We start from the raw sequence: 11,290 nt of genomic DNA, 5'->3' as shown, positions 1-11,290 counted from the left end.
CCGGTGTTATAGTAAAAGAAGGAAGAACTTACAAAATGGGATTGAAATGGAAAAATGTGTTTGATTCCTATTCAAAACATACCTTGGCAAGGGTGTGTATAAGAGATACTTGCTTTCACAGATAATCATTTGTTACTAATAGCCTTACCCTATATAATAACAACAGCAGCAGCAGCAGCAGCATTTTACCTTGTTTCCCTCTGTGCCAGGTACAAATGGCTGAATATTTGAGGCAAAAGTCAGGGGTCCAAAGAGCCACTAGCCGACTCTGTTACTTACAACAGCTAAGCTGTTGATTTCTGCTTTGGACTCGATGATCCTTGCTATACCTTCCAATTCTCAACATTTGATAGTTCTTTGATTCTTCTTGACTGGTCAGCTTGAAGAGAACAGAGTAGGGGCAAGTAGGCATTGTGAATAGAAATGGAGGGGGTGGTTGCACTGAAGGGAGCTACATTTGAGAGGTGTACTCTATCCATGATTACTCCAGATTCTGACTAATTCCAATTATTATGAGCAGACTTGGCTCTGTCTTCCAGTGACTGCCTTGTTCTCTGTCCTGCCAGTTATGATCGCTGCTGGCAAAGTCTTCAATTTGTGTAAAGAAAATCCAGGTAGAAGCCCCTTTTAGGAAGACATATAAGTCATGGTAGGTGCCAGTTGTGGTACCAGAAACATAAATCAGCTGACCATTAGTTCTGGGCTTTCCCTAATGTGCTGTTCTCTTTTTCATGTTTTCACTACAAAAAGATTGTTTCATTCTTCTAGCAAAATGGAACTCAAGATACACAGTGAACTTTATGTGGAGGGTGGGGTGGAAAACATGATGCTGAGAGGAGTGCAGAAGGTTACCAAATTTCAGGCCACCAGCTGACATTTTCAGGGAATTGTAATGCTTCCACGGGTAGGGAGAGAAATCTCAGAAGTCCTGGTACATGAGAAGGCAAAAGTTTGATTTGCACTGGGCAGCTAAGTCTGGACCTTGGGCCCATGTCCAAGGCCTTGCCCCTCACTCCGCAGTAGCCGCCCAAAGAACAGCAGAAGATAAAGACAGGGGCAAATGGCATCAGAAGTAGGCAGTTGGGCTGGAGAGCTCAATCAGGAGGCTTGCAGACTCAGGGATCAGGAACACAATTCCTCTCTATGCCTCCCAAAAGAGGAGCCAGCCAAGACCCAGAGAATGATGGGGTTATGGGCCCTGCCACCTGTGTGGCCTTGAGGAAACTGCATAGTCCCAAAGCACCACACAATTGTCATATGTCAGGATCAAACTGATGCCAAATAATAACAGACTGTATGTGGTTTTACACACTCATGTCCTCATTGCCATTTTAAAAACAAATTACCATCTTCTACACCAAAATGGCATTTTCCCCAGGTAAGGAAGTTTCTCACCAGACAGCAGATGTGTCAATCATTTTAGTGTCATGATGGCGCTATGATTTAAGTCAGTTAAAAATATGAAATTTCACATGTGCAAAGAATGTATTTTTGTCAAGATTGGCTAGTTGTTTTAGTTTGTTTTTTCTTCCTTCTCAAAAGTGTGGCCAGAGTGGCTCATGGTCCAGAACAGGGAACACCAGACCCTCAAATTTGGGGGAGCATCCCCCACTCCGCCAATGAGATCCCTATAAATAGAATAGCAGTAGTAAAACATGGAATGGGTGTGGATGAGTTAGGGGGAAGAGTTAGGGGGAAGTGAGAAACACTTTTGGCATGTTTGATAACTGAAACAATACACCAGTATCTCTAAAGGGGAAGGGGGCATAAGGCCTCTATGTGTGCATTGGATACATGCCAAAAATAGGAAAACAGAGCAAGAAGGAGAGCAATGGTGCTTTCTTTTAAATTGGCAATAATTATATCTTTTAAAATGCCCCACTGGGAGGAAGAAATCCTGCCAAAAATGATCTGTAAGTTTACCTAAGAAAAAGGGTGGTTCAGCTTGGTCTGCTTGGGCCTACTCTGAAATTAACCCTAGAGGATAGATAGCTGTTGAAGTCACAGATACTCCTAAAATATTATTTAATATCCTCTTCAGACGATGCTTGATGAAGAGCCTTCCTTAAAATGAGAGGCTGCAAGGCACTAAGGGTCCATCATGTGGTATCCCTGCCTTTCCTTTCCTCCACTCCTCAGACTTCCCTTTATAAGCCCACATATATGCTGTGTGGAACAGCATAGCTGACATCTCATCAGTGCTACATCTATCTGAAGAAACTATAAAATCCATATCTGAACTAGGTCAGGTTGTCTGGTTACGTATCACTGCCGGCAACACCTATCCAATCTTTTGCTGGAAGTTTGCCTTGATGGCAAAACATGTAGGCTTAAAGAGAATCACTGTCAGGGTTAATGTATGAGCGGGACACGAGTAGAAGAAATAGCACACATACACAGCAACCATCTTGTTTCTATTAGACTGTGTTTTTGATATAGCTTTTGCTAGAAGCCAGAGGGTTTATGCGAAGTTTCTCTCAGCTGTTCTATGGACCATGAGCACACATCATTAGCTTTCTCTGCTGATGCTTTGGAGAAGGATACAAAAGGCCAGAGGCTGTCTTTTACCCACCAGAAAGTGCTTTTTCCCCATCCCTTTAATTTTTCAGAAAGTCAAAGCGGTTATTGGTATACTCAAAATTATGTTGTTTGCTTTGCTGCATCACTGCAATGTCATTAGGAGCCCTGAGGGGCACGAGCAAAGGACAGGCATTAATTAATTAACAGCAATGCCTTTCTTCTGTTCCCTACTAAACGCACTGAATGGAACATTACCTAGGCAAGGTTTTAGTCTTTTGAGAACAACAGCAATACTTTTCCCCTGAGGAGGCTGACACTGCTGTGAACTCCATTGTGTGACCCACACATCTGGGTTTTCTTTTTCAGAAGTCACATTTGCCTCATGGCAGTGGCAGAGCATGCTGTGTGGCGCTAGTAGCATAGCTCATTTGCTTAGGTTCATTGGGGATTGCATTTATTTATTTATTTATTTATTTATTTATTTATTTATTTATTTATGGTCAAAAGTTGGGATCAGGGACAAAAACAATAAAGAAAGTTGTGGTGGAAGCAAAGTTGACAGAAACAGTTTTCCCAGTTTAGGTTTCTTCATGTAATCTAAAGTAGAGATCGCCAAAGTAATGTGTACTCTGATCCTTATGGCTTGTAAAAATACAAATACCCCAAACTAGTGGTATAATATTAAGTTAGGATGTGTGGGTTCTCATTGTGACTGTTCCAATAACCAACTCCACTCAAAAGTCCAAAAATGGAAGTAGCAGTGTGGATCCATATCAACAGATGAATTCCAAAACTGTTTGTTCCAGTCTGTAACAGGGCTTTTCTAAAGCTAATTGCCCCTGCAAGGCCAAACAACCCTGAAATACTTTGAATTACAGTAGGCATAGTTTGCAAGAGAGAGAGAGAGAGAGAGAGAGAGAGAGAGAGAGAGAGAGAGAGAGAGATGCTGTTTTATAAGAGAATCCTTTTCTCCCTCAGTGACTGAGAGGATTGTGTCTAAATTCAGATGGACCAGAGACACCAGGATGAGGCTGGGGAGTGGGGTGAGGATATAGTCTCTGCTGATCAGAGTGTCTGGTTTTTTTTTTGTCCCTGTGGGTACTGGCTCTACTTTTTCACTGCCCAAAGCATTTGTTTATCCTTGTATTAATATGTATGAGACTATACATTAAACCTAGGACAGCAGAGAGAGTAAGATAGCAATATAGGAAGGAGACACAAATTAAGGGAGCAACAACCAGGACAATAACAACTCAGCAAACATCACAGTGAGAGAGCAAGCAAGAAACTGAAAGTGAGGAGTTGAAAGCAGCCTTTTATAGCTTACACACAGTATAGCAATCATTCTGTCAAATGACCAGAGCCCGAACATGAAGACAAAAGTTCTCTCCCCCCACTTGCTTTTCCTGAGGACATTACTATGTTTACAAGCATTGCATTATTATATGTATTGTTTATGCTAAGCTTGAACAATGTATACATGGTTGTAGTACCCCTGAGAGTACAGACAGACAGTCAAAATCAACAATGCTGCTAATCTATGAAAATGTTAGTAATTGAGTTTGAAGTATTGCTACAGTAGGTACAAAATATAAAAGATGATAAATTTTAAAATACAATAGCGTTATTGGGAACAGCTTTTATTGTTATGAGGAAGACTAAAAAATGATGATTCCACCATTTCATATTAGGAAGTCTGTGTCCCCTCCTGCCATGCCAAGGGCATATCCACACTGTGAAATTTGGTGCAATTCGGCCAGTGCTTAAAAGATCCTCTTTTTTTGGTAACACTTGAAAAAAAAACCAAAAGTGGACTTGGTTGGCAAATTTTTTTAAAATTCAGCTAATTAGTTCTACAGAAGTCTTATCTTACACAGAAATGAAAGCAGGAGTACTTCTAAATGCTGAAGATAAAAAGAAGATTAAATGACAATCCAGAATAGATAGAGAACTCGGGGACAGGGAGCAATCTGGGGGGAAGAAAAGGCTTGAGAACAAGAGCAGGATTGGCCTCCAGTAACCTTGTAAGAGGACAGAGACAATAATAATGAAACTATAGAGAGTTGAAAGAGGAGGCTATAGCCAGGAGAACATTAGGACTGAGCAGCATGAAAGGGAGAGAGATAAACAATGATAGGAACCAATATTTAAATAATAAATTTATTATATTTATATATGACTTTTCTATCAAGAAGTTCAAGATGCTGATCATGATTGCTTCAACATCTTCATTTGATTCTCACAACAATTATGTAGGTTATGTTAAGAAATCCTTTCACCTAATGGGAGTTTCATGGTTAATAGTCCTGATAAGATACTAACCATTATAGCATGCAAACACATGAGAAGGTAAGGTAAGATAACAGCAAAGAATACTGTAGCCCAGTTCATGGTCATGGTGGTTGGTGTTCATGCCAATTTCACAACTTGAAATCCTGTTGGCTTTATTGGACTGCAAAATCCTGAAACTCCCCCAAACCATGTGAAAAGAAATCTGCAAGTATTCTGGCTGGGAACTGATCCCCGGGAATATTACGGGGGTTGGCCTATGATCAGTTGGATCCAGGAAGAGATTATGCTCATTGTTATCTTATCCTAATTACTATCAAATAATGAGAAAAAGAGAGAGAACTGCCTGTGTCAGCTTCATTACTTGGGATGAAGAGTAGCAAAAACGCTATACAGTGGTGCCTCGCATAACGAACGCACCGTTTAACGACGAATCTGCATAGCGATCTATTTTTTTGGATCGCTAATGTGAGTGCATTGCGATGTTTCAATAGCCTAAACATCGCATTGTGATGATCGGTAAGCGTTTCGCTTACCGATCTTCGCATTGCGATGTTTGTGGAACAGCTGATTGGTGGTTCCAAAATGGCCACCGGGTGCCCAAAATGGCCACCGCAACCATTTTCGCATGATTTCCTTGCTTACCGAGGCACCGAAAATGGCGGCGCTATGGAGGATCTTCGCATAACGGTGAGTTTTCACCCCACAGGATGGGGTCCCCCCCTGCATTGTGATATTTCTGGATAGCGATGATTAATCTGGAACGGATTAACGTCGCTATGCGGGGCACCACTGTATTAATGTTCAAATGTCTTTTTGATTATGAATGTTGTTTATTTTGATTGTGCTGTTTTTATTGTTATTTAATGATATTTTATGATTTTATGAGCCACCCCGAGTAGACGCTGTCTAGGGGGGCGGGGTATAAATCGAATGAATAAATAAAAATAAATAAATAAATTACTAAATCTCTTTTTTAATACAAACGCTGTACTACTGAGAGGCATAAATAGGGGAAATCCACTTCTTGTTTTAATTTTTTTGTATATATTTATTTATTTTAAAGCTGGGGATATGGTTAGGAATACAGAAAGTAAAGGCGGATATGTGGGAAAAATAAGGGGGGAGGAGAAAAATGCACTGTGGGAAACTTCTGCTTAAAGGTTGTAGCTGCATTCTGTTCCAGTGACATGCATACACTCCTGACAGGAAGCGGCAGCTGCCAGCAGGCGGGGTAACCACTTATTCTGCCCCTTTGCTTAGAGGTAGAGCATAAGATCAAAGAGTTATTTCAGCCAATTCTAGTTGCAATTGGGTAACTAGTATCCTATCTGAATTCTAACAACATACTATGTAACTCATGCTAAGTCAATAAAAAGAGTTCTCAGGGCGTTGCCTTGAGACTCTGCTGGCTCAGACATCCGTTGTCAACTCCTTTAGTTTATTCTCTAAGGCAATTAGCCTTCCTATGTTCTGTGATTCCCCCCCCCAATCTGGTGCCCGAGCAGGGATTTGAATAGAAGTAAAAAAGTGTTTTCCAGGTTCCAGGAGGTTGTTGAAAGGTAATCATGCCTCTGGTAGGTGCACCATTGGTAAAAACAGTTTGGTAAAAACAGCATCAGGGGGAGGAGTAGCAGAGAAAAGAGAGGAAAAGCTAAAGGGTACTTGCTGAATGAATGTTAAGCAAGGGTCTTTAGGAGGATTAAAATGCATGTCACCAATATAGTCTGAAAAAGCAATTTGACAAGTTAGTGATGTAGACATAAAATGATCATGCTCAGCTTTGGAAATAGGTAAGTAACAACACAGAAGATTGCAACCTGTGAGTTGTTTGGCCTAGGGGGTGGGGCTTTCTGCTTTAAATAAGGGTTTCCCAGGACCGCCTTTTTAGAAGAAAGCCCGACTGGTCTTGATGTATTGTCTGTATTAAAATTCTTTTCAATTTAGTTCAGTTCAGTTCAGTTCAAATTTATTGTAAAAGCCGTCACAATTGTTTAAAATACACATATGGTCAATTAAAATCATGATAAAACCACAGACATATAAAATAATAAGACACCCCTCATATCTGAGAATCTCCCACACAATTGATCGCAATGGCTTTCAGAAAATTAGCCCGAATATTCAAATAGCCCGAATATTTCTGGCCGCTTTTGCGAATAGCGCTGTTCTATACGTAACATAAGGGTCACAGTCCAAGAGTAACCTGACCACCTTTATCTGAGGGCTTTTCTCCTGTAGAGAAGCCAAAATGTTACCAAGGAGCTTTTCTCAGGGGTTCTGATATAGCTGACAATAGAGTAAATAATGGAGAGCATCCTCTATCTCACCTGCTCCGCAGATGCACAGCCTTAGATGTTTAGGGACATTCATGTACCTGCCATCTAAGATAGCGGCTGGCATGGTTTGAAAGTGGAGTTTCAATTTAGTTGCTAACATGGTTGCAGTAATGAGATGGTCTGTAGTTTTTAATTTCTTTACCCTCTGTGTTTTCCTTATGTATGAGAGAAATTATCACCCCGGACCACGTTGGTGGCAATTCTCCCTTTTCTACAAATTCCAAGAGTTTCTTATTTGGTTTGAGCAATACATTTTCTAATTCTTTATAATATTCCGCTGACAGACCATCTGGGCCTGGTGATTTCCCATTCTTTTCCTTTTTGAGGGCTTCAATTATTTCTGCATATGTTAAGGGCTCATTTAAGGACTGCATTTGGTCTTTAGTCAATTCAGTACATATTCTTTCTGAGCTTCTTTTTCTACTTCCTTTCGATTGTATGAATTCTGGTAGAAGTCCTCAACGATCTTTTTTATTTCTTCATTTAAATTTCTCAGTCCCTGTTTCATCTTTCAGTGTTCGTATTATTGTTCTCCTTCTCTTTCCTTAAGTTATATGCTAACCATGTTCCCAGCTTGTTTGCATTTTCAAAAATTTTTTGCTTTGCAAATTTAAGCTTCTTTGCAGTTTCCTCAGTGAGCAATATATTTCTCTGGTGTTGTACTAAAGTTATCTTCTCTTTCAGTTCTGTATTTGTTGGGTTTTGCTTCAGCTGTAGTTCATTTGAGGCTAATCTATTTTCCAAAATCTTATATTTTTTCTGTCTTTCTCTTTTTTGTTTTGATGCAAATCTTATGGCTGCTCCTCTAAAAATGCCTCCCAAACCATTATCATTGGTGTTTCTGGCCTCATATTCTGTTTGAAGAAGAAATCCACGCCTTCTTTTATTTGCTTAATAAATTTCTCATTTTTTTGAGTGTGAAGTACTGAGCTTCCAATTAAATTTTCTTGATTTCTTACCCTGTTGTAATGAAATTGGAATGTGTTAGGTAAAATGTGTATTTGCTCCAATTCTTTCATTAGGCTTGTTGAGATCTTTTAGGAATTGTTCATTGCAATTCAGTAGATAAGTCATAACAGGATCAGAATTTAGTGAGCAACATGTACCAAAGTAATACAGCTGGGTTAATTGAGACAGCTGTGGGACAACCAAATTGATTGGAGCAACCAAGAATAAAGCTAGCCAAGCTAGCAGACACAAACTGTTGGGTAGTTGGTGGTTGTGTAGTTGAGAGCTGTTTATTTGGTTGATAAGTTTCATTGACTGTGAAAGAAATTTATGCTGCATCGCTGGATGAAGACTTGCTACATTGCAAGAGGAAGGTCCTGGAGGAAGACTATCTCCGTGGTGAGAGGAGAAGACTTCGTGGATGCTGGACTATTTACATTGGTAACAATCTTTGGATACTGAACCTGTAATTTACTATTGCAAACTGAAGAACTACTGTGAAAGACCAGGACTGTGTAAAGACCAAGAGAAGTTGTATTTGTACCTGTATATAGGAACTTTAATGTAAATAATTCTACCTACACTACAACAGTGTCTGTTTGGTTTCATCTCTGAGCAGTTCATTTCACCATAGCACCCCCTGGCGTAGTCTGGTAACACCGCACCTCTGTCAATTGGTTATGGGCCCAGACAGCGCAACAGACTGCATCCAGGTATAAATTTAAGAAGCTATTTGAAGAAACTGCTGACCAGAGAGAGAGCCAAGTAGTGTGGCTACAGTCTGTGGTAAAAATGGCCAACGAAATGTCTATGGCTGGACTGTGCATAAAGAAGTTGAATGGGGAGAATTATTCAACTTGGCAGCAGAAGGTTCAATTGCTATTACAAAAGGAAGCATTATGGGACATAATAGAAAATCCCCCAGCAGTGCTAGATGAAGAAAAAGAGCACTAAATTTTAAAGCACTGGCGATTATTGGGTTAACTCTAGAGGACCGTCTTCTTATCCACCTGAGAGGCCAAAACTCAGCAAAGAAGGCATGGGAGGATTTAAGGAGACTCTTCGTAAGAGATAACATTGGAAGCCAGATACAAATTGCCAGAAAACTTTTTCGAACTAGACTGCAAGCTGGAGGGAGTATGCTTCAACATTTAGAGGTAATGAAGTCAATGCTGATGGACTTAAGAGAAAAGAACATCACATTTACAGAAATACAGGAAACATTTATTATTCTGTCTTCATTAGATGAGTCATATGATCAGCTGGTGACCAATTTGGAAATTCTTCCTCAAGCAGAGCTGACAGTAATTAATATAACGAGCAAACTTTTGGAAGTAGAGCAAAAGAGGAAAGATAACAAACAACTCCGAGACTCCAAACTGACTAATCACCGTGATAAGCTGAAAGAAAGTGAGGAGGAGTTGGACACAGCTGCAAACATTCATTCTGGAAAATGCTGTTTTTCCTGTGGCTCAAGAAAACATCTGATAAGAGATTGTAAATTTAAGAAAGAAAAAGAAAAACAAACAAGACGCAAGAGAGAAACACTAAACCTAACTGAGGAAATTTATAACTCTGAACAACAAGAAGAGTGGATTGTTGATTCTGGAGCAACAGCCAGCATGTGTAAGAACAAAAAGCTAATATTTAACTACCAACCTGTATTCAACCAACAAGTATGCTTAGCAGATGGTATTAGTGCTAAAATACTGGGAAGAGGTAAAGTTAAATTGCCTTATATAGCTAAACCAATAGATGTTTTACATGTTCCAAAATTGAAGCATAATTTACTTTCTGTGAGTTCATTAGCAAAGAATGGGTTTATCAGCACTTTCTATGAGGATAAATGTATAATAACTAGCAAGAACAATGAAAAATTGAATTGCTATGTTAGAAATAATTTATATAGACTAAACTGTACTAGGGCTAACAATGTCTATGAGAACAAATGTACACACAAAGATTGTATTCATTTATGGCATCAAAGACTAGGACATGCAAACTACAAAACACTGAGAAAAACAATTGAAAACTCAGTAGGAGTTAATTTAAAGCAATGTAATGAATATGTAAATTGTCAAGCATGTCAATTAGCCAAGAGTAAGAAAGCTCCTATAATGAAACATAGTGATGTACAAGTGAAAAATATATTAGATTTGGTGTCAATTGATGTAATAGGACCCAAATGTGCATCATTAGGAGGAGCTAGATACATTCTCTCTATCCAAGACCAAAAGTCCAGGTTTGGATTCTGCTATCTCATGAAAGATAAAAGTACAGTACATGTAGAGTTTGAAAAATGGCTCAAATTTGTAGAGCGCAAAACAGGAAAAAAGGTTAAGATGGTACAAACTGACAATGGAACGGAGTTTACCAATGCCAAATTTCAAGCAATATTAAGAAAAAATGGTATTACTCACAGGAGAGCCGCTCCCTATACACCTACTCAGAATGCCTTTATTGAAAGAAAGGGCCAAACTCTGCAGAACATGGCTGAGGCAATGATTAGGGGGAGTAAACTGTCTGAGAAATATTGGGGTGAAGCTATACTGTGCGCAAATTTTTATATTAATATTCTTTGGCACAGTGGAATAGACAACATACCTTACACAATTTGGACTGGGAGAAAACCAAATTTAAAATTTTTACATGTTTTTGGATCTCCTGCATGGGTTCACATCCCAAAAGAAATAAGGAGAAAGGGAGAAAAGAAAGCCAAATTAATGTATTTCGTTGGATACCAACAAAATAGGAGAGCATTTAGGTTTGGATTGCCAAATACCAACAAACTTGTCATAAGTAGCAGTGCTTCATTTAACGAGCACAGTAACTGGGACAAAATATGTAAACCCCCAGAAACAATAATTAAATTGCCTGAAAGGAATAAAAATAGTGAGGATAGTGGAGATGATAGTGATTCTCAAACAGAGCAAGAAATAAAAAGAGAAGTAGAACCTGTGGAAATGCAATCTGATACAGAAATTCCATCCAACTCAGAAGAGAGGGAAACTCTCGAGGAGGACAGGGAATTACCTAGGAGGTCTAGCAGAGAGAGAAGAACTCCAGACAGGTACAAGCCTGAGACCTTTTACTGTCTCAATGTAGCTGAGCCAGAGACATATGATGATATATGCAATATGCCTGAGAAGGAACAAATAAAATGGAAAGAGGCAATGGAGAAAGAGTTAAATTCA

Source organism: Pogona vitticeps, chromosome 2 (assembly GCF_051106095.1).
Source record: "Pogona vitticeps strain Pit_001003342236 chromosome 2, PviZW2.1, whole genome shotgun sequence".
NCBI lineage: Eukaryota > Metazoa > Chordata > Lepidosauria > Squamata > Agamidae > Pogona > Pogona vitticeps.
This window is presented reverse-complemented; position numbering follows the sequence as displayed.